Here is a 25,843-nt window from a genome sequence, read left to right as displayed (position 1 = left end):
CTGAGATGTACCTCCCTGGACTGCATGAAAAGAGACATAGAGGCGCTCTCTGAGCATGTAGCCCAGGCTGGTATGACCCTGACCTTGAGTAGCATCTTACCCTCACCAAGAATGATGCCACAATATGAAGACAAGATGATCAATTTCAACAATTGGCTTAAGTATTGGTGTCATTCAAAGGTGATCCAATGCCTGTCTGCCTCGGATGACATGCTCGACAAGCCACGATGCTTCGCTAGGGACGGCTTGCACCTGTCACCCCTGGGCTTTCAGATATTGGCAAAGGCTCTTGCCACCCCCATAGTGCCTTTTTTAGGCAAGGCTCAAAAGACAAACCCACCTCCATAGGTATCACAAGGGATAAGAAACTAAGAGTAATGCTACTCAACGCCAGAAGTCTAAACCTCAAGATGCATGCACTCGAAACTCTCCTTAGCATGGAGAACATCGATATCTGTGTAGTAACAGAAACCTGGTTCAAGGCTCCCGAGAGCACCCCAGCACTACTAGGTTATACCTCATACCATGTTTTTCGGCCACAAAACTTGGACCGAACCACAAAAGGAGGGGGAGTATCAATATTCGTCAAAGATACCCACACCTCCAGGTTGGTGGCACAGCACGAAGCATCAGAGACTATCCATGTGCAACTAACAGTGGGTAAAACTGCCTTCCAGTTTATAGCCTGCTACAGACCACCCTCCCAAACCCAGGAACCCCACTCGGCCTTCCTGAGAACACTGGAAAATATGAAGGTCTCTCCAAACACCATTAAATTGGGTGACTTCAACTACCCTAACATAGACTGGGAGCATTACTCTTGCTCCAGCACCCTAGCCCAAAGGTTCCTAGAATTTATAAACTCAAATGCTATGGAACAACTTGTTGCCACTCTCACAAGTGGGGAAAACATACTGGACCTGATCATCACCAACATGGGGACTCTATGCTCCAGACCAGAAGTGTATCCTTCACTGGTAAGATCGGACCATAAACTAATCTCACTAGATATTCACATCCCGACCCCAGCCCCTGCCCAGAAAACCACAGTGAAAAACTTCTCTAAAGCAAATTTCACACTCCTCAAAACCGAGGTGGAATCCTTCAAAGCCCCCGGGCCTGTGGAAAATACGGCCCAGACCGCAGAATCCTTTATAAACACATTCTATGAACACCTTCAGGAATGCATGGATCATGCAATCCCAAATAAAACCAAGACCCAATACTCCAAAGTTAGGTGTCCTGTCTGGTGGACCCCAGCCATAAACAAACTATACAATAGAAGGAGGAAGCTACTACATGATAGAGCAAAATCCCAAAAAGGAAAGCATCTCTGATCAGTATTAGCAAAAAACTATGGGCACTCATAAAATCATCTAAGGCCAGCTTCGAGAGAAATATTGCACAGGACACTAAGGATAATCACAAAGCTTTCTTTAGTTATGTTAGGAACCTGGGTGGGAATTCCCAGATATGCTCAGAATTAGTCCAAAATGTCAAAAAAATACACCGAACCCACAGACATTTCCAACATCCTAGCTGACAGGTTCAGCGCAAACTCCCCCCCACTTCCCCACCAAAAGGGCAAATATCTATCCCAGCAGAGTGCTGCCCCCCTGACATCTCAGATGCTCAGGCAAGAGCTGCCCTCTCCAAAGCAAAAAACACAGCATCAATGGGACCAGACGGTGTCCCGGGCTGCATCCTACATGAATTCCAAGAAGAACTAAACCCAAACATAAAACTACTGCTCAATCTCAGCCTTACTACAGGATATGTACCCAAAGAGTGGCGTACAGCAACAGTGGTCCCTCTCCACAAAGGTGGTGCCTCAACAGATCCTGGAAACTATCACCCCATAAGCCTGACTAGCTTGGTCTGCAAAGCTATGGAAAGGATAATCATGGACCTCATAAATAAAGATATTGGGGACCTACAGACACTGGATCCTACCCAGTTTGGCTTTGTTAAGGGCAGATCCTGCCTCTTAAACCTGGTTGATTTCTTTGAAACAGTCACCAAGGCCATTGACGAGGGGAAGGTGGTCCACACAGCCTACCTGGACCTTGCAAAGGCCTTCGATACAATACCTCACTTGGGCATTATAGATAAGCTCACCAGCTTAAATATAAACCCCTATGTCACTAGATGGATTGCAAACTGGCTCAAGGACAGAACCCACATGGTTAGAATTGCTGGAGCCATGTCAGACTCCAAACCAGTTACAAGTGGCGTCCCACAATGCTCAGTCCTGGGACCTCTCTTGTTCGGTATATATTTCTCGGAGGTACAGGCTAACATGGAAGGACTGTGGCTGACCAAGTTCACAGATGACTGCAAACTGGGCGCCATAATTGACTCTCCAGCCAACACAAGCATCCTACAAAAGGGCCTCATAGAAACAGACAACTGGTGCCAGAGCCATGGCCTCAAGCTAAACGCCAAAAAGTGTATAGTCATCCCCTTTGGCAAAAACAAAGTGCCCACAAATTACCACATAGGTGGTAATCCATTAAGTACGGAAAAAGTAATTAGGGACCTGAGGACCCAAGTTGATAGCAATCTCTCATTTGACAACCACGTGGCCAATGTGGTTAGAAAAACATTTTATATAGCCCACCTAGTCATGAAGGGATTCACATCTAGATCAGGGGAGGTCATCGTGCCTCTTTACTCATCCCTCATCAGGCCCATAATTGAGTACAATGCCCCTTTTGGGATGTACCTTACCAGACACCTGCAGCAACTGGAAAGACCCCAAAAGTACCTCACCAAGTGGATCAAATGGCTCAAACAGATGCCATATGCTGCCCGGTTAAAAAAACTCCAGCTCTACTCAGTGGCATACTGCCTGCTCAGAGGCGATCTGTGCCTGACGTATAAAGCCAAGTCCAACCCGGAATTAATGGACATGCTGCACCTCAGAAAATCCAAATCCCATTGAGCTATGCGCTCGAGAGACTTGAACCTCAGCACTGAAATAAATAGAACATGCTGGAGGGACAGATCCATAACCCAGAGGCTCCCTTCACTCTGGAATAAAATCCCAGTCCAGGTTAGGCAGAGTCCCTCATTGACTCTCTTCAAGAGGAATCTTGATGAGTGGATGGGAGATAGTAGGTTTACCCCAGGTATCACTTCTGTGTCACTGTTAGACAGAGGCACAGTATACTAACCTCGAAAAAGGGCATAGCAAAATTAATTTAAAATGGGTGGTGAACGCCAAACACACTCTGGCTAGGCTTATAAATGCCCTAGGGCAGATAGCCTAGTATGAACCTATGAACCTATGAACGAACAATATAGTAATTAAATAAAAAGGCTCACCTGGACATCTGTTTTTTTTACCGACTTAAAGGGTCAGAGCAACTGAAAACAAGTAGATTCAGTTAACATATTTTATGATGTTTTTTTTTCCTTATATCTATTACTTTTGAATAGTTAAAAGTAAGTCATTTTTTAAGTTTCTTTTTAGGATCAAAGGTCTTCCAGGAGTTGTTGTCAGCAATTCTCTTAAGGCTAGTATTTGCCCATTCCATGTCTTCTGTTTTTTTCTATTATTTTGTTATTTTTAATGAATGAGATGGCAGAGTCTAGATCTTCAAATATTTTATATCCACCTTGATGAAATATTTTTAGTTTTGCAGGGAATAACAAATGTGTTTTTATTTGATTTTTCTTAAGTTCTTTAAGTAAAGGCAGAAAGATCTTTCTTTTTGAAATCACAGCTGGAGAATACTCATTGTCAAATCTAATGACTTTAACCTTTATTTTGATTGGTGATTTCGCCCATGCTGTCTTGAAAACCATATCTTTATCATGGGAAGAAAGAAATTTTCACAATACCAGATTTAGTAAAATTAGTTTTGTTATTTTTAGCTCTTTCGATTCCGTATGAAAAAGCCCCTGGAAGTTCCAAAATTTCAGGAATCCAGGAATCCAAGAAGAGAGGAATTTCACCATATCAGTTCCTTCTATGTTACCAGGTAAGCCAAATATTCTTATGTTGTTTCTTCGTGATCTGTTTTCAAGATAATCCACTTTTGATTGAAGAGGAGTGTTCTGCTTTAATAAAAATTCAATGTTATGTTCATTTTCTTGAGTTCTGCTGTCTGTGTCATTCAAAGCTGTTTCTATTCCAGATATCTGCTTTTTCTGTTGAGTAAGGTCATCATGAATAAGATCCATTTGTTGAGTACATTTCTCTTTAAAGTTGTCTATTTTCATATCCATTTTATCTAGTTTTGTTGAAAATTCTTGTAGGTTAGTTATTAATGACTGAAGTTCTTTTTTAAAAAAAATTATTCTTGATGGGAAGATTTGTTGAAGCTCATGTTGTTCTGATGTTGAAGTTTCTTTGAAAGTATTTGACAGGAAAATTTAATATCTATAAAAACATTTCTATATATTATTCTAATATATAGTCTAAAACATTTGTTTAAGGCAAAAAATCCAAAATTAGGATAGATATGTTTTTAAATTCCTGTCAAAAATAGGTCTGAAAGACAGAGCTGATTAAAAATGCTGCTACACTGTGGACATCTTGGCCATGCCCCCCAACAGTTCACACTTTTGACTGACAGTGTTTCAAAGCAGTGAATGAGAGCCCACTTCCCAAGGCAAAAACTGATGCATTTAATGTGTCTTGCCATCAATAGCGCATTTCACAGTGGCACAGGTGCACTTTGCTACAGCTCTCTGAACAGCAGTAAGAGAAGAAATGCTACAATACATTTAAGTGTCATTGTAGCACACAGGTCAAATGAAATGATTTTAAAGACAGAAAGATGTACATTTTGAAACCACATGCTGCTTTGAGTGACTATAGCAGATGAAAAATGCAGCCTGTGCTGTGTGGAATTGTTATATATGTTTTCCTGTGTAACTTCAGCACTGCTTAGCACAGCACAAACAAGGCTCATAGTACTTCTTATGCTTATTTTATCTGTTTCTAGCCTTGTGCAGCTATTCAGTGTGGAGCGGTATACAATTAAGGTTACCTGCTTAAGGAAAAAAGTGAAACATTCAATTTTGGCAGTCTTCTGTAACACAAATAGGCTTAGTGGCAAGGTGCAGATGACAGTATGAGTGGAGAACATCTCCTGACAATGTGACTGTCTCTGTGGCATAAGATGTAAGTGCACTGAGTTTATAGACAAAGCACCGGTGAGCCAGGGTTCAAATCTTGAAAGTGGTACTTTTACAAAGGGTGTCAGAATGTAATTTCTAACAGCACTTTTATTACAAAGCTAACAGTACATTCAGATGGCTACCATAAGTTATTTTATTTGCTGTTTTGTTTGCCAGGATAGTCTAATTGGGCCACAAGGAGCCCGTTTTCAATGGAGTCCTGGGGAGAAAAGGTCCAGAAAAATACAAATACATAGTTCACATTGCACATTTACATTACAGATTATCTCATAGGAATACAAAGTAAATGTAATAAGAAAAGGTTAACAATGATAGACTACATCAGTGTAGTTTGTAAAACAGCAATAAAAATAACACTTTTTTTTCTTACACAAAAGTAGCAGCATAGGGTAACTGTTAAGTAGTTGGTCAAATAGTTCAATAGAGCTGTGGAACTAAAGGAGGCAGTGATGGCATATTTAGTTCTAGGAGAGTAGGAAGAGGCATTAGATGGATTAGGTAGGATGGGAGCAAGAGCACTTCCATTGATAAGTTAGGTGTGAGTGCAGCAAGGTTTTAAATGAGGAGAGACAGCTGGTGATGCAGATAGGAGATGGTAGAGAATTCCAGAGGCGTACAAGAAAGGACATTAGGTGATTCCCAGCTGGATGTGTGGGTTTGTGCAATTTAATAAGTTTTTGGGAATTAGATCTTAGAAGTCATTCTGGTTCATGCATTTCAAAGGTAGTGGCTAAGGAGGGACAAAGAGAGGGGTTGTAAATGAGTTTGTGTGCTTGGATGAGTTGTGTATAAGTGAGGAGGTTAGGTAGCTCAAGCCAATATAGTTGGTGAAGAGAATGACAATGGTGAGAAATGGCTCTGTGACCTGCTGCAAATTTTAATATCTTGTTATAGAAAGAGGAGAGTTTTGTTTTGAGGGAGGATGTTAGGTTGGTGAGGATAGATTCACCATACAGGAGGGATGGGATGAGATAAGTATTGGCAAGTATGAGCCTAGTGGAAGGAGATATATAATGATTATGGCGATATAGCATACCAAGTTTTTTGTGGGTTTTTTTGATATTTACTTGTAAATGTTTGTCAAATTTTAGTTGATCATCTGTGAGTACTACTAGTAGTTTAGTATCAGAGACTATTTCTAGGGGAGTATTATTTTTGCTGGTGATTATAAATGAGTGTTTATCTAGGGAGGAGATTTTGGAGGCGGTGAATAACATAAGTTTAGTTTTGGTTGCATTAAGACCAGATGGCTGTCTAGCATCCACTGCTCAGTAGAGGAAAAGGCAGCTTGGGTAAGCTTATTTAGAGAGGGGATAGAAGGGGAGGAGCAGATAATGGTAGAATTATCAGCATAAAAACACCCAAAGCAAAACGCTCGATAGTCTATTACTTAATCCCAATCAAAGAATTTAGTCCAGTTCGGTAAATTATGAAATAGCACGATTTTATTAAAGCCGTTAAAACATACGCTTTTCATTAGAACACAGTCTAACTTCCTCAGAACACAAAGACATACTTTCAATTATGTTTATATACATCGTCCTGGTTTTGGACGAAGGAAATAAATTCTTCCTTGGATTTCTCTAGACTTATTTCAGTGAAATTGGAAGTGCAAACAACATCAACCCAGAGTTAGGTAGAGCTACTTTGGACCATGTCGAATATAGGGGGGATTGATGTATTAATTTATACATGGTTGTTGAAGGAATACAAATCTTGGTGCTTTTTCCAGCATCATGTATTTTATTTTACTTGTATAATGTAAATTAATTTTTTCTAAGTTGATTGGCGGTTATGTACGGCTTTTTTGTGTTTGACTTTAAATGGGTAGGTTACATACGTTTTCTGTCTAGGTAGAATAAAACAAGGACAATATAGTTCTATTTATATAATATAGATAGTTATTAGTTAAGGTTTAATATGTGAGGTCTTGAATATGCCTCGAGGCAGTTATTACCATATTGTAGATCTGGGAATGCCGAATACACCGAATTAGGTTTGCTTTTATTTTGAGTTGAATAAATGTTTTTTCACATTCAATATTTACTTATATGAATTTGAGTATAGTAGTTTAGCGAGGCATACCGTTTGTATGGTAGTATATTTTCCAGCCGTTTATGTACTGTTTTTTATTATTATTATTTTTATTTTTCATCATTTCATTTATCTTTTAGATTAATGTGTTTTTAAACTTGATACCTTATTTTATTTCAAGCTGTGTCTTTAAGATAATTGAATCATAGCATGTGGCAATTTTTTAAATGATCGGGGCATTTAAAATGAACAGCAGGGGTGAGGCACTGTTTCGTTGTCTTTGTGTTCTGAGGAAGTTAGACTGTGTTCTAACGAAAAGCGTATGTTTTAACGGCTTTAATAAAATCATGCTATTTCATAATTTACCAAATTGGACTAAATTCTTTGATTGGGATTAAGTAACAGAATATCCTTTGGGCGTTTTTAAACTATTTTTCAGTTTTTGCTGGTTTGTCTGTAGAATTATCAGCATATTGGATGAGGCTGGAGTTTGGAATGGCTTGGTAGAAGTTGTTAATGAATATGTTGAATAGTAAAGGGCCTAAAATGGAACCTTGGGGGACACCTGTGGGAGTATTAAGCAAGGGTGAAGTGGCTTTATTCCATTTGACTGCTTGTTGTCTGGTTGTGAGCTAGCTGGAGAACCACTTGGTTCAGGAAGGGCATAGGTTTAGTTTGGAGAGTTTATTAAGAAGCAGGTTGTGGGAAATAGTGTCAAATGTCTTGGAGAGGTCAAGGAAAAGGGTAGACATGAAATGGCCAGAATCACGGGCTTTGTTGATTGTTTCAAGGAAGGAGAGGAGAGCAGTGGAGGTGCTATGACTGGGTCTGAGTCCATGCTGTGTGGGAGTAAGAAGCTGGTTGTTGATGAGCTAGGGCAAGAGATGTTGGTGGATACATTTTTCAAGAAGCTTATTAACAGGGGATAAGATAGCAATAGGGCAGAAGTTTGGAATGTCATTATTATTACCTCCTTTATGTAGAGGAATAATAAAGGCTTTCTTCCAGAGCTGTGGGACCTGGCTTTCTGAGATAGACAGATTAATTAGTATGCTGATAGGGAGAGCAATGGCTTCTATGGCTACTTTTAGGAAGCAGGAGGAAATTTCATCAGGGGCATTGGAATCAGGTTTTAATTTTAGGAGAAGTTTTTTTATGGTGAATATAGAGATGGGATTGATAGAGAAAGGTGGAGATTGGGGGCAAGGGATGCTAGGGGAGGAAGAAATGGGTGCATGCTGAGGAGGGGTTGTACAGGTATTGGTGAAGGATAATGCTAGCTTGCTTATGGACTCTGTGAAGAAAGAGTTAAATTGGGTGGTTAAGTCCATGTCAGAGGCATCTGGGTTGGGGTAAGGGTTTTCTTTTTTTCCTGGGTTGAGGAAAGATGAGATTATTTTCCAAAATAGTTTGGGATTGGTGTTGTGGTTGGTTTGGACAGTGGAGAAATAGCCTTTGCAGTCTGAGGTAATATGTTTTTTGACTTTATTTCGTATTGTTTTATATTTGTTTAGGGTGATAGTGGTTTTATTTTTATGGTAACGTGTCCAGGCTTTGTCACTGATTTGCACGATAGCTAAGGTGTTTGTTTTTAGAAGGGCAAAGGAGTTGAGCAAGTTTGTGAAAGTAACATTAAAGGAGGAGAGAGCATTATCTATGGGCAGAATCTTTAATGGGTTCCAGTTTGTGCTTTTTAGTGCATTTGAGAAAGTTTCAGAATTGAAGTTCTTTAGGCAGCGAGTGGAAATATAGGTGTGAGTTAGTTGTATGGAAGAGGTATAAATATAGAGGTATAAATATGTTTATTGCAATAAATTTCTCATTAATGCTTTGATATATCAAGTTTTCTAACTAGTATATCTCATTAATGGCTTAGTTCTGGCACACAGTTTCATAAATTCATAGATTGTTTCTAGGCTTATGACTTGGAAGGAGGCCTCTCTAAGCCTAGCCAAGCTCTCATGAAAGAATAATGATGTCCTGTATCCAAATAGGACATTGAGGGCTACGCATTTATAAGCTACCTCTGTGTGGAATTTGTGTGCGTTTGTTTAAGTTAGATAATTATGGTAATGAATTAGAAATGCACTTGCATATGTGTGATGGACAGAATACTTAAGTTGAAATAATCTCTCCTCACATAGCCCAACAATGTGTTTAAGACAGTATGTGCAGTGAAGTATGTATGTATGTATCATACCTCAACCTATATTAATCAGATCATGAAAGTCTATGCATCTGACATACATTTGCAAACAGTAAAAATGCCTCTCTCATGGGAATGCATTTCACTGGACTTCCTATAGTCGCACACATACAGGCCTGTCTGAAGTATATCTCCATTCATATTGAATGCAGTTTATCTGTAAAGAACATGGTTGAAAGGGACTTCTGTAGCACTGAAAAATAATCACCTTGATTGAAATGCATACACTATTTTTTCCTTAGGTTTGATTCTTATATTTGTCAACTAACTTTTCACAGTGTGTAATTCCAGAAAGTTATGTGCCAGGTCATCCTATTTAACCTCCAAAACATCAAGGATGGCAATCAAAGCCAGTGAGGCTGTCAGTGCTGACCAGCTGGAAAACACTGAATAGGTTGAGCATTACACATGTAAAATCTCAATTGCATATTTCACTCCTTCATTGTTGTTTGATAAAATACCTTCCGTTTTGTTTGCAAGTGACTCTCTTTGCTTACCATCATGCAGATGCAGTTGTCATGTTTGAGTATGTTTGCACTCTAGCCATTAAATGCGAGACTGAAATTTGGCACTAATTCAAACATAGAGTTGCTGCTTAACTTCTGCAGGCATAGCTGGTGCAGGAGAATAGTGCTGAATTTAGAGCACAGTGATGGGTGTTGAGGAGTCTAAGGTAATTGTGGCACTCCTTGTGAAATGCTACAGCCATAAGCTGCTGCAGGGGGACTATCCTGGGTCTCAGTATAAGACTGAGGATTTGACAGAGTAGCCAAGGCTATCTTCAGTGCAATTGGCATCCCACACACTGGAGATAATTGTTGTCACCACTATAGTAACCTGAAATTGTGTAAGAAGGACATCCTTAGCCGATGGGAGGATGAGTTTAGGACTACTGACATCCCTCAGTTGTGCAAGTATACTGACCCATTAGTATTAAATGGTATAGAATACATGACACAGCCAAGACTGTTATTCAGTATGCTTTCGTGTGTCTTCTGAAGGAATTGCAGTGAACCAGGAGGTGCACCAAGAGAGGTTAACTGACCTCAGAGAGAGAGGTACAGAGTAAGTATGTATCAGGTCTTACTACAAGCCTGATACGTATTGTAATTGTATGCAATATGGCAATATTCAAATAAATAGTTGTATTTCTGATATCATAGCAGTGCAATTAATTAATGGTACATCAGAATAAGACCGTCCCATCATACCTGGATGTGGCAAAGATGTACAAACTGGATAATCATAACTGTTTATTTACTGAAATTATATAGTCATGTGACATGCCATGGATCTAATTCTCTGTCTTTTTTTCTCTCACCCCACCTCTTCTCTCTCAATTTTTTTTTCTTTTTGGGGAGAAAATATTTTATATGCCTTAAATATATTCTGTTGTCATATAATTCTACTTAAAAAATGAAATGTAGCACAGAGAGATAGATCAACCACTAAAGATCTGCCAACCATCCCTACACTGGTTGCAGCACTGACATTCAGCACTTCAGGTCCCAAGATGAGTGTTGTTTCCACAACCCCTGCCCTATTTTGCACCATCTGCATTAGGCAGCTTTGCCTCAGCAGCTGTTACACTGGTACCCTCCAGGAGTAGTAGTAGTGGTGCAGATGGTGATTTTGGCACCTGACAAGAATTGACAGGGCTAGTGGAGGGTATAATATAATGGGGCCTCGTTGCACAAATTTGCCATGTAGAAAAGGTGCTTTCTCATATTGCCAAGATGATGCCACATTGAACACTGACACAGAAAACTGAGACAAGAGACAGTGATGACAGTTCTGAGGGGGAGGACAAGATTCTCACTGTTCTTATGCTTAATGTTGGTGTGCATCCAATGTCCCCATACCTATCCCCTGTCTTGGTGTCCCCCAACCTTTTGTGCCCATCAGTGTCCCTGTCTGTCTTGTTTGTTTTGTATGTCTGTGTCTGCTTCCTCGCCTAACCTACCTACCTGAACCTCACATTCCTAAGTCCCTTCCCCAACATTCTTCTCTCTTTGAAAGTAAAAAAAGTAAAAAAAATGGGCACCTCTCCCACAAAAAAAAAGATCCATACATAGCTCTCCGCTTCACCTACGTGTCTTCTTGTCACACCTGATTTAGTACAATTGGCTGCACGACATTATTCTGTTGTTGTCACCTACCCTTGGTGTGGTGACAGTCCAAAATCAGCACATTCTGGCTGCATTTCTACATTTATGTTGTGGAGAGGCGGATAACTATGGATGTCATAGATTATATTCTTACAGATACCTTTATTATTATTTCCCCTGTATCCTCCGGTCTACTTGCACCCCCCCCCCCCAATGTCACCACTTTCCTATCAACCCCTTTTTCACATGTTTAATCTTGTCAAAAAATAGAATCACACACAACATACATGACCAGAAATGCTCCATAAGAAAGCCTTCAATTTTTTTCTCTCTGCATTTGCATGAACGTTGGCATTGCACACCATTGCAAGTGACAGTGAATACCAATTCATGTCCTATGGCAAAACCTGGTCAGTTGTTGCCATCGCCCTAAATAATTTGGTTATACTCGCACAAAGGTGCTTAAACATACTGCACTATAAGAATACAGAGTAAAGGCAGAGTAAAGGAAAAAAGGCAATCATTGGCAACAAACACCCTAACAAATATGTGACTACTGGATGTAACCAACCACAACATCCTATGTGGAGTGCTGGCATAACTCAGTTGTCTGAAGATTCATTTTTGACCATTGCATCAAGGGTCCAATTCCAGATGTATATCACATTATTTCTTACTGTGATGTTGTACTGCTGGGATATGTTTCAACACATACCTTACTTTTTATCCAGTTAAGCATTTGTCAGCAATGATCCATAAAACCACCCTTTCATATGTGCCTGTATATCTGTCTCTATCTTCACCCCTTTTCTCTCACTCTTTGGATGGATGTAAATGTGATGTTATGGCATTTCCAGTGTTACTGACTTATTTTTTTTTCATCTTGACAATAGTTTGAATCCAGTATTAGGTGAAACTCTTATTGCTTGTTTTTATAAGTGTTTTTCTGTAAATGTGTTGCCTTTATATATGTTTATGCCTTTTCTGTTTTATCAGTAGTAGTCTTCAGCATATGCACAAGACCTGGGAAAAATCAACTGTATGATGCTAAATGACATTTCAAGTGTTAACCCAAAATGTGGTGAGTTTTTGTATTACCCCACATTGTACACCCAATTAACTTGTGATTTCCCTTGAAGCATGTCTTGTATGTAGTAGGCATAAAAGACTATTTCAGTAGATATTGCTGATGTAATTTGGCTAGGCAACATATTTGTGCTCCCTACGTGTTCTTAAAGTTAAGATGAAGATTTATTATAGTAATTATATTTTGACACCCTTTGTAAAATGCTCTAACCCTGCTTTAATTGTACTTTTTCATTTATCTCAGTGAGTTTATACCTTGTACCACAGAGAAAGCTAATGTGACAGAGTGATGCCAGCCACTCATCATCACTTTGCTCTATAGAAATCAAAACAAATTACAATTTTTCACTTTTTCCTTCAGCAGAGAACTCTGTTTGCTCACAGCCTAACATTACAGAATCAGAGAAGGCAAGCACAGCACCTCATTTTTGAACTGAGCCTTGCCCATAACATGGAAAGGTATAATACAATATAGGGAGCATATGTATGCAACATGTTAAGAAAACTCAGATGTGCTGTAAATTTACTAGGACTCACAACATTTGCTTTCTGGTTTTTATTTGCACAAGGTTGACATTGAGCAAAAAAGCACCACTAAATAGTGGTACTGTCCATGCACAACACATCAAAGTATAATCACGCATGTGCTAACATTTTGCCAACATCCACGCAAATATGTTTCTCATCATTGTGCTTTAGGAAGAAATTTTGAACAAAAATAAAATATTGCTATTATATTACTTCATTACATGGAAATTGCTTAATGTACTCATCTGAAATTATGTGAACTGTGGGGTTGACTGACCACTTCCTTCTGGATAGTTGGGTCTCTACTGCATATTTTATCCCTCCTTCATTGGAACATTCAGTATTGCTTTGTACTGACAGTCCACATTGCCCATGCATGAGCACATTACATTGCTACAATCGATACCATTCATTAAGGTTTACATGCCAACATCAAAATCTGGTGATCAGTGAATGTTTCTTTGTCCATTCTGTGTTTCTCAGCTATCTGTGGGTGTCTCATCTACACAGCACAGGTACATGTCACTCTCAGTTCAGAAACATACATTAATGACAGTATAGCTGACATATGTAGGCAGTACATATGTATTATTGATTGTAACATTAGACTTACTCTGTCACGGAAAAAATATGGATTTGCACAAAACCTTTACCATCACAATGTCTTCTGTAACACAGAGTAAGAAGCTAATCCTATACTACACTGTCATGGTGTAAAAGTCAGACTTCTGTTGTATTGCTTGCCTTAATTACTATGTCCTCTAGATTTTACAGCTAGATAGGTAGGGAGCTCTGATCTCACAGCAGTCAACGTGTGTGTGTGTGTGTGTGTGTGTGTGTGTGTGTGTGTGTGTGTGTGTGTGTGTGTGTGTGCATGTGTGTGTGTGTGTGTGTGTGTGTGTGTGTGTGTGTGTGTGTGTGTGTGTGTGTCTGTGTATGTGTGTAGAGTTGTGAAAATATGACCTGACTCACTACTGGCCTCAATAAAATAGTAGTTCAGAGTTAATTTTACCCTTTAGGCCGAGTCCACATCAGTGTCAGACCCTTCTCCCAACATCATCTTCTGTATAACACAACACTGATATCATCCTGCATAAAGTTCAGTCTAACTCTGTAAAAGTCAAACTTCAGTGTTGGCACTTCTATTAGATATTGTGTCCTCTAGATTGCATAACTAGATAGGGAGGGGCTGCTGATCTCACAGCAGTCAACTTGTGTTTGTGTGTGTGTGGGGGAGTGCGGCATTGTGTAAATATGACATGACTTACTGCTGCCCTCAAGAAAGTAGTAGCAGTGTAGAGTTAATTTTACACTGCAGGTTGAGTCCATATTAATATATTACCCTTCTCCCAACACCATCGTCTGTTTAACACAATGCTGATGTCATACTCTATAAAGTGTGATCTTACAATGTAAAACTCAGACTTCTGCAGTGGTGCTTCTACTAAGTACTTTGTCTTCTAAAGTGCATAACTGGATAAGTAGGGGGTTCTGATCTCACAGCAGTTAATTTGTATGTGTAATGGTGGTTCTACAGCATTACTTGAGGATTAGTTCAACAGATGTGCTCCTTTAACCCTTACTCATGAGAAACATTTACATGGTCAGAGCAGTCATGCATCCCCTTTCCACAAACACTTACTGTCTGCAACACACTGATGAGGCCATCAGTTCACTAATGTAATCACACACCATTAAAGTAAAACTTCCCCTGGGGTGCATGTGCATGATACACTTGTGTGTAGATTGTGTTAGGCAATAGGCAATGGGTAAGGAATCTGAATAGAGCAGTGAGATTTTCCTGAGTGTATGTGAGTGTAAATGGATGTATGAGTGTCTTCATAGTGACCGCATTTACAATTCCACTTAGCTGTAGAAGCCATTTTTTGCACACATCTTCTTTGCATCACACTGCTGATGTCATCCTTTCCAAGATGTAGTATGACTCAGATGTAGTCCAACTTCTCATGTGCTATGTGTGTGTATAATACACTTGTGTGTAGCTTGTTTCAGTCCACTAGTAGTAAGTTTGAATACAGGAATGACTGTCATCTGTTAGTGTGTGTTTCTTCCTCTTACTGTCCAGAACAGGCTGCAAATACATATATAAAGTCTATCTCTACAGTGTGCTCCTGTTGTGTGATCACATTTTAGTGAAAACATGAAGGTAATACATAATGGCGATGGCATCCATTGAAATGTGCAGTGTCACATTTGCCAAATAAATCTGTTGCTGTGTTTGTGAATCAGAAAACCTTCATTAGATTATCATATTAGCTATATATTTCAAATCCCATTGTAACTACTTACAGTCAGTGTACATGTTACTAACAGTGTTGTTACCCACATGTTCTATGTTCATGTGTAGATGTTGTTTCCCCTTACAAGAGTTTATTCTACCTTTCCTTTGGGAAGACTAGTGCCATCATTTGAATAGACTGTCATTACATAACAGTTGTAGTGAGACACCTCTTCAGGACTGAGGATATGAGATGATGTAATAATGTATGTTGGTGCCTAAGTAAGGCATGCGTTCCAATACAGAATTATATCCACACTGTACATAACTGCTGTTTTACCATCACAGGGACAGCAGAAGGAGGTTGTAGATGTATTTGGGTAAACCTAGCATCAGGCAATGTTGTTTGACATACAGACAGATTCAAGTAATTACAGGGATGCATTTTTCATTAATCATACACATGATGCAATGCTTTCACATAACCACATGTATGACAACTGGTGATCCACTTATACCATGGCACATTCATTGATCCCACTATGGTGCGGATTTCCTAAACACTTAGGCACTTGGGCAAGTGTTCCAAATCAGCATTGATTAACAGTAAGCATCTGTGTCCTTAACTATTCTGCAGGAAAGGCATCCCCTCCCCATTATACTGTGTGTGTATAGACTGGCACAGGCCTCCCCCATCCATTTTAGGTGATGTAAATTATGGTCAAATAAAGTACAACTGATTGAATGACTTCACATAGGTGGTGTTCAACAGCTATTATAACAGTTCCATTGTGGTGCATGGGGTTAATAACCATATTGTTATTTGGAGGAGTTGTACAACTGTATGTTCAGTTCTAGAATATGGATTAATTTTGTTTGAACATACTGATGTCACACAACAACCATTACATCACATCAGTCTTATCTCTTGATATGTTGCATGAACACATGTGAACATAGCTTTGGATTTCATGGCAGTAGACATTTGTTTTGTCAATGTCATGGTGAGAATGATTCTATGGCAGATGCATTGAGTACTGTAATGTACACACATGTGCGGCAGTTCTTGGGTAGTATGTGTACAAACATACAGAGAAAACTTCCTTAATCACTGAACATTGATATAAGACTGATCATGATTGTGTGTACATGAGCATATGTATTTAATTGCAACCTGTCTGAAATGATGATACCACATTAATTGTATAAGATCCTTTCATAATTCACACATTAAATTCATTCGTTTGTGAAAATATCAGTGGCACATGCTGACAATACACAGCTCTGTGGGATGTGTCTCATCATAGTATGATGTTTGCATCTGTTCTTATCTGTCTGTACAGTAACTATGTCAGGCAGGAGTGCCTTATACAAGAGTATTACATATGTCAAACTCTGCTCTCACATTTGTAACACCACACAAATCTACATATGGTATGCATAATCATTAGAATATTGAAGTGAATAATTCCCTTCAAGAGTGATCATCTTTTTGAATGTGTTTGGTCTATTTCTGTGGTGTACACAGTTAATACACAGGTCACTGGTAACACACATTGGATGGGTTCAACTCTTGGAAGAGGAGACTGTGGCTTCTAAGCTATTCCTATTTTCCAACATGATAGTTTGACAAAATGCATTCTTTGCAGCTATCCCATAATGTATGTACTGTCCTTGCAAACTGTCACCTCAACTCAGCATGTTAATGACATTCAAATGTCATATAATCCTCTTCGTTACAATGTTAATTTATGTAACCTTCACATCCTAAAATATTATGCCTACTTTTATTTGCCTATATTTGCTCAGGAAACGTGACTACCAATAATTATTATGACAAACGTACTGCAAAATCTTATTATTACAAAATTTTCTTTGTGACATAAACACCTTCACATGAATTATCTTACTACATTTTGAACATTTTCCCTCCTCTCTGAAAAATCTCTGTTCTCATCTCTTTGATTTCTACCGTCTTACTTATTTCTGTATTCTGTGTTTGAATTATGTGCACATTATACTCAGTACACTTTCCCTGCCTGGTTATTTGCCCTACATACATGAGCACGTTTAACAGGTTTTCCCATAGGCAAGCTTGTTTGTTTACTGTCTGTGCTTTTACTGCTCAACCCATTTTCCTGGCCCCCCCCAAACTGTTGCTGGCCATGAAAATGTGGTTGCATTGGTGTTAGCGTGATGAGCAGCATGCATATTTTGCTTGCATATTGCTCATGAATCCCACATAATATCTTTTATGATTCTCATCATAATGCATTCATTTTTTTACCATATTTGACAGGAAGCATATAAACAAGAATGTCAAACCACACATTATCAACAAAAACAAAATAGTAAAGGAAGATGAAACTGTATTATTAAACATTTTCCTATAAAACTATCAGTGTATGCTGCATCTGCTTTTTCTACTACAGACATTCACTGCATCTCCCAAACCCTGCAGTTGACTACATTTAGAAAACGGGTGCTGTGCATCTGTGCAGTTCGGTAATGAGGCTCTGGCAGCACTCATTACAGTCTGCCTCACTCATTAAATCGCATATAATTAATGCAGCTTTATCAGATAGCTGACAAAATTGAACAGCTTAATGTAGCACAGAAAAAAGCATCTCCTGGATGTAAGCATATTGCTTTTCACTGAGTTGTTCTGCAAGTTGGAATAAAAGCACAACAGAATGCTTCGTTTTACCTGGATGTTTTTTTCATTTCATTTTACATATTGTAAAATAGATTTTCTTATGCCATTAAAAGCTGGTAGTTATGTAAAGACTTTTCTACTTGATAATGACTTCAGTGACATTTTTGTGTTACAGGCAAATCTATTCTTCTGATGCATGGTCATAACAAGTGGGTTTTATTTTTTTTTTCAAATTAGGCATAAATTGTGATTTATGTCACTAAAGATACTTACAAGTATGCATGTGTCTGTATGTGTGTGTATGTGCATGCTTGAGTATGTGCATGCATGTGCATGGGTGTATCTGAGTATGCTTGTGTGAGTGCGAATGGTTCTCTGTCCTTGTTTGAGTGTGTGTGTGCATGTGTGTGTACATATATTAGATATACATATATCTATAGATGCATATATCACATGCATACCCACATACCTCTCAACATCTTAGAATAAGAAATCTGGACAAAGCCATGAAAAAAGTGGTACAACTAGGAACAATTTTTAAATATCACTCTTACAAACTTAGAAAGTTGATAGAATAACAGGTTTTGCTTTGGCATGAATTTTCTGAAGGGTATGAAGTCTAAAACTCAAATGTCTGTCATTATTTTCTAACTTCAGTCTTTAATTATTTGCCACTAATTTGCCAGAACGCCACAATTTTCTGAAAAACGGACCAAAAATATAAGGCAAAAATCTAGACATTCTGCGAAAATCTGTACAGTTAAGAGGTATGACCCACACCTATACACACACAGGTATTATTTAGTTATATTAACATGGCTGACTAACAAAAGGTGATCTAATACACATTTCATCTTATGCTAGCCTACACTACATAGATCTATTTACAAAACTGATTATAAGAGAAGCTTGTAATTTTATGATCACTGGTGTTAGGGCAAGGGATTGCATGGGTTAGAATAAGAGCTAGGTAAGGGGATAGATAAGTGTTGCATATGTCATGCAAGTGCTAGTGTTTTGAAAAGGGTTCTTCTAAGGTAAGGTGTAAGGATAGCACTATGGGAATGGTGAGGGCTAGGGCTCATATGGTATATGGGTTTCTTGCACCCACTGTGAAAGTAGGAACTGTCTATTTGGGAAAAAAACAGGTGGTGTAGGTTGAGGCAAAATGTTCTCCTACTAGACTCTCAGCATCACAGTTTACTCAGCTCTTCCTATTCATTATCACCCAATTTGGACTTGTCCAAAAGCATATTCACACAACAGCAGTAGCAGGGTGAATTTCAAAAAATGTATTATAGAAGGATAAAATAGTATATGACAGCAATATATTCAACAGAGTGAAACAAACTTTGAAAATATAATTTAAATGTATTTAATGTCTTAACATAAATAAAAAATAGTGAGAATTTTTGTATAATCACAGTACTTCTTCAAAAAACTGCCAGAAGCTTTCAGCACACTTTCATCACTAATTAACTAATCAATTAACCAATCCAGTTAGTGCCTCAATTTTCTCAGTCTGTATAAAGGTTTTAGGTTAAGGGAATCATTCAGGCCAGGTTGCTTTATTGTATTTATTAAAAACTGCCAACAATATTCCTTATATTTCAGTATTAGAGTTATGTCACCAGCCTAACATTGTCTTTCACAACCTAAAGAATCTTAAAATAGAAATTGCTAGAATGAATATACACTGTAAGTGTGTATAAGAAAATCTTCTTCTTTCGGCTGCTCCCGTTAGGGGTCACCACAGCAGATCATCTGTTTCCATTTCTTCCTGTCCTCTGCATCTTGCTCTGTCACACCCAACCACCTGCATGTCCTCTCTCACCACATCCATAAACCTTATCTTAGGCCTTCCTCTTTTCCTGTTACCTGGCAGCTTCATCCTTAGCATCTTTTTCCCAATATACTCTGCATCCCTCCTCAGCACATGTCCAAATCAATGTAATCTTGCCTCTCTGGCTTTGTCTCCAAACCTTTCAACCTGGGCTGACCCTCTAATATACTTATTCCTAATCCTGTCCACCCTTGTCACACCCAGTGCAAATCTAAGCATCTTTAACTGCCACGTCAAGCTTTTAGAAAATAATTTATTTAAAATCCAGTTATGAAAAGGGCATCTTTTCTTTAATCATGCAGATTATAATATTGTGTCTCCTGTATACTCATCTATCAGTTCTGCCAGTGATGTATTTCATGAAAGAAAAAAATGTGTCTATACAAATCAAGAAAGAATATATAAACATGTTTACTCAATGAGAAGGAGGAATGCAAATAATACTTTATTTTAGCAATGAAAATTATGTATGTGCTTTAGCAGTTTTCTTTTCCAGGTTAGGGAGGTTGCGACAGCTAATGATAAAGCAGAGACAGGAACTTAAAACTGAAATATACTAAATACTGTTGACAGTTATTACTAAATGCAACATAACAACCATGTCTGAATGGTTTTATTAGCCTAAAACCTTTGAAAAAATGAGAAACTAATTGGATTGGTTAATTAATCATTGGTTATAAAAAGTATGCTGGAGTTTCTATTACCTATCCAAAGAAGTACTTTGGCTATATAAAATCACTCACTGTTTTTATGCATTTATTTTAGATAACAAATACATGTATATTACATTTTAAAGTGTTTCATTTCCAGAAATTAAGAAAACTCATTGGCAATAGAAACAACATACTAATGATCTCACTAAATTTCATATCATTATTAATAGCATAAAAACTGCCATCCTATTAAAATTTCTGCATCACTGAACAAGAAAAGCAGCTTGTACATGATCCTAAACACTTCTAACAGTCTGTTTACTATCTCATATACCCCGGATGATAGCACTCCCTGCACCTTTTCCACAAGTAGGCAATTCCAAAATTTGTTTCTTGTTAAAAGGTTTAAGACATCTTCTGTAATCAATATATAACCCACAGATAACAAGCAACCCATTTCTTAATCCTGACAGTTCATGCCTCATAGTCTGTTAACATCTTATGAAAATCAGACCATGATCCTCTGCCTCTGATTACCTCCCACCAGAAATATTAGGGATTACTACTGCATCCATTGCCTACCGAGTCATTATGCTTATTAACAGACCCATTATGGAAGGTATTGCATTACCCTGCCTGAATCAGTCTTTTGTGTGTGCTTCCTATTTACAAAGATTAATTTTCCACTTTCATGAACAACTAATTCTCTGTTATCTGGTTCTTTCCTGCTTAAAAAATAGAAAAACATGTCTGTAAATAACATGGTGAATTGTCTAGAACATAATATTCTACTATCACCTACCCAACATGCTTTTAGACCTAAACATGGAACTAGCACATCACTTTTTGACCTGGTTGGCTATATGCATTTTGAACATCACACCAAAAAATATGCTGAAGCAATTTTCTTGGACTTACTGAAATCTTTTGATGCTATTTCACATGGCAAAAGTATTCTGAAACTAAAAAGCATTGGCTTCTCAAGTGTTACTATGTTTTTCATCATTTTCCTAAAGAAGAGATTGTGGTCAGTAAAATGAAATTTTACTACTGCGGTATAACATCCCACTGCAATTGATGTTCTGGGGCTCATTTAAATGACCCAATTCTGTTTACCTCCTTTGTGAACAACATGAGATACGATATAGGGAAAGCCAAGTAAATCAAATATGTAGATGATTTTACCACTGCCATTTCTAGTACCTACCTAAACAACCTTGTAGTCCCATTCAGTATTTTTATACAGTCAGTGCTAGGCTAAACTTCATAGCTCTCCTCCTAAATGCCAGAAAGCACATTCACTACATTTCCGCTCTAGGCCACCCACTGCAGCTTCCAAATATCAGGCTCATCCAGATTCCACTCTATCGTAACAAATTCACTCAATATAACTTCACTTATTAGCATTCCAGTCGCTGAAGTTGCCACAACGAAGATTGTAGCTGTTACCTTCAAAAAAAGAGTTCATGTAATTATATTGTGTTAACTCTTTTGAACTGTTATTTATAGTTTGCATTTTGGATTGTTTATGTTTATTGAAAAATTAATAAAAACTTTTCTTGAAAAAGTCAATTAAAATGCAATGCAGACATCTACAATATTATCACAAAAACTAATATAACATTGGACAAACTGTACAGGGTTTAATAGCTGCTGAAAGTCACAGCTAGATTATCCACAGCAAGATTCTACTTTCTACTCTGCCTCATGTACTTTTCTTGCCTCTTTATCAATCTGTGTGTACAATACCTCTTTATTAATATAGCCTGAATGAGTCTGAATGGAGAGAGGATAGGAGTCCAAGTGGAGAGATGATAAAATCAGCAAGCAAAGGAGAGTATTATTGCTGGAATTGAATTCATCCTCAAGTCATGAGGCTGGATCCTGTTTTTACAAGATTTCACCAAGACAACACTGATATATAGACTGTATTTTACCTAGCATATATCATGGACTGAAATAGGCTAAAAATAAAAAAGACAGCTGGGTGCACAAATCACAGGATAAAAATGTCATCAATCCTGGTAGGTGCACTGGTGCCAGGAGTGGAAAAAATGACAGTGTAGAATCCTCAAGACACAGAAGCGTTCCTACAATGGGGTTAGGCCAGGTTCAGGGGGAGAATGCCCCCTTCTTTGTAGAAGGAAGTGGTAGTCCACAAAAAACACAAAAACTGACAGGCCAAAAAGAGCCATAAAGATGATAGAGTGCATTATTCTTGATAAGAAAGAAATTATGTATTGTTACTATTATGTAAGAAGTCTAGAATTTCTAGATGGAAGATATACAAAAAAGAAATACTTGCACAAGTAAAACTGTCAAAAGCTTCAAATGCAAATTTGTGTTCATTAATGTAACAGGTTCATGAAAAACATTATATAGACCAAGACACCTTGGGCCATATGGAAAAAGAAGTGACTGAGGAAGTGTGAAAATATAAAGAACAAAATATAGACATTTCTGAAAGGTATAAAAATGTAGATGTGGGAAAAAAAGAAAGATCTGATATGGTATAATATTTATGTAAAGGATAATACCAAACTAATCAATACAGAAAAGTGGCTCCAAAGATATTTGAAGAGAAATACTGGCAAAGGCACCCAGATATGGAAAATATCACAATACAAAAAGTAAGATGAGTAAGAGGGAATGTAGCACAGAAGATTAGTAAAGTAGAAGTTAAACAAATAGAAACTGAAGTTATGGAATACCTGCAAAATGAAGGATTTAGTGTACAAAGTCTAACACAGATTACAACACAGCATGATGGAACAACGAGTTCTCCAAAGTAAGGAGAAACAGGAGTAGTGGGAGACATCTGAAGAAGAAATATGAACATGGGAAAGAAAAAGAGATTTAATGTGGTGCAATATTTATGCAAAGGAGAAAGCAAAACTAATCAATAAAAAAGCAGCACAAAAGATATTTGAAGAAAAATACAGGCAAATCATCTGGATATGGAAAATTTTATAATACAAAAAAAATAAGAAAACAAAGGAAGAAAGTAAAAAAGAGAATTAGTAATAGAGAAGTTAAAAAAGCAGCAACTGAAGTTATGGATTACCTGTGAAGTGAAAGATTTAGTGCAGAAAATCCAACTCTGGTAACATCACTGCATGATATAACAATGAGTCCCCAAATTAAGGAGAAACTGGTGGAATGAGAAGCATGTAATCAGTTGTCATATAAAGATACTTTGGAGCCTTCAGTAGTAAACCAGTACAAAAGTTCAGTTGGAGTTGCACAGTGGCAATTCTGATGCAGTCAATGTGGTGCAGTGATAGACCAGTGAGTTCCCATATGAAAGAGCAATGGATAACACAGGATGAAGCTGAAGAGAGTATGTCAAAAGAAGATGTTCTGGAACTTTCTGTAGAATGCCTGCAGGAAGCAGAAAACAAAGAATGTGCCCTTAGTTTAGAAGAAAATTATCTAAAGGGAAAGTTGTTTGATTTAATAGAGATGGATAGATATATTAAGATCAATGAAAGAAATAGATTACAGAAAGTCAAAAGACCACAGTACTCAAGACTGTTCACAGAAATTCATGTGATATAATAGAAGTAAACAGAATATATTACTGCACAACTAAATTAATAACAGATAAAGTCTTACCACAAAAACAAAGGGCAATAAGGGAAAGGAAGGGAAGAAATCAAATGCCATCATGAAGATATGGAATAGAGAAAACTATAAAGCAAATAAGACAGGAAGTGTCACTGTTAAAAGAGTACAGAAGAGGAAACAGATCAGCAAAAATATTTAGAAATACAGATATGATGAAAGCAATTCTTAGTAGTAGAACAGCTCAGGATACATCTTACACTATTGCAAATAATAAACTGAAGATATCAGCACAGGCAAAAAAAACTGAGATTTGCAGATAAATATAAAATATAAGTACAAAATAAGCAATTCATAGATGACCCAAAAATGTTTTACAGAGAATTGAGAAACAAAGTAAAAAAGAACAGAAATACCACCAAAAAAGAAGAAACATGCACATTTTGAAATATCTATGAAGACCCTGTGGAACATAACAAAGATTTTGAATGGACAGAAAAGGTAAAAGAACAGAAGTTCAAATGTACAGGATATGAAATGGGATGAAGTAACAGCCAGAGAAACTGAAACAAAAAAGAAAAGCTCCTAAATGGAATAAGCCAGGCCCTGATGTAGTACCTAACTTCTAGCTAAACGTATTAACATCTTTACACAAAGCCATGAGTAAAAAATATTTATATGTGCACACTGAACAGACACCAACCTGGGTAACAACAGGAAAAATGATAGTCACACCTAAGAGTGAACCTACAGGCTATCCTAAAAACCTATAGAACAATAATTTGCCTTCTGACGATGTATAAACTATATACTAGACTAGAAGCTATCAGAGTTTATAGTCATTTAGAAGAAAACTCAATCATAACAATCAGGGGCGGCTCATGCTATTGGACTGCAGGAATGCAGCCCCCCAGCTGTAAAAAAGAAAGAAAAGAAAAACAAACGCAAGTCCCGGAACTTCGCGCATGTGTGCTCACAGCATTTCCCAATATCCAGACTGCTGGTGAACCAGTCCGGAGCATGCACACAGAATCCAGACTGCTAGTGAGACAGTCCAGATTAGGAAGAGAGCATTCACCAGCAGAGATCCCAGAAGTCTAAGTCTATGCAGTTGCAACTGCATAGACTGGAAGGGGATCGGCTTGCAATGCCTGCAGGCTGGGTAGCAGCTTGCTCTCGCAGGAAGGAGAAGGACTTTGCTCTCACGGTCTTTTAGTGCAGGAATGGAGGAACTTTGCAGCAATGGAAGAAAACTGGGCTTTTGAAGGGACAGAATTTGAAGCTGGGGTTTTAGTGCAATGAGTGGATGGACTTGGACCTTTAGTGCAGGAATGCAATTAGTGGATGGACTTTGCAGCAATGGAATAGAGCTGGGCTAGCATCAGAAGGGACTCCTACTCAGGTAAGGTGTGTGTGTGTGTGTGTGTGTGTGTGTGTGTGTGTGTGTGTGTGTGTGTGTGTGTGTGTGTGTGTGTGTGTGTGTGTGTGTGTGTGTGCATGTGTAAAATATCTGATATTGTACTGTGTTGGACTTTTAAAGGTGGTGGATGCTGCAGTCCTGAGAATGTCCTCTTTGGTGGGAGGTACCTAGTAACAATGAACCTGTTATCAATTTGCCATCTATTTCCTATTGCAATATTACTAGCTTATCATTTTTTAATGTAACATAGGCAATTTATTCCTCAAGGGCAATGGGCACTTTATTTGTAGATGAAACAATGAAATATAAAGTTGTTTGCTAGCAGCAACCTCTTCATTAGTTACAGATCTCTTTA

This window comes from Protopterus annectens, chromosome 3.part1 (genome assembly GCF_019279795.1).
Source record: "Protopterus annectens isolate FY-2018-M chromosome 3.part1, PAN1.0, whole genome shotgun sequence".
NCBI lineage: Eukaryota > Metazoa > Chordata > Ceratodontiformes > Protopteridae > Protopterus > Protopterus annectens.
The sequence above is the reverse complement of the archived record's forward strand: the minus strand, read 5'-3'. Positions refer to the sequence as shown.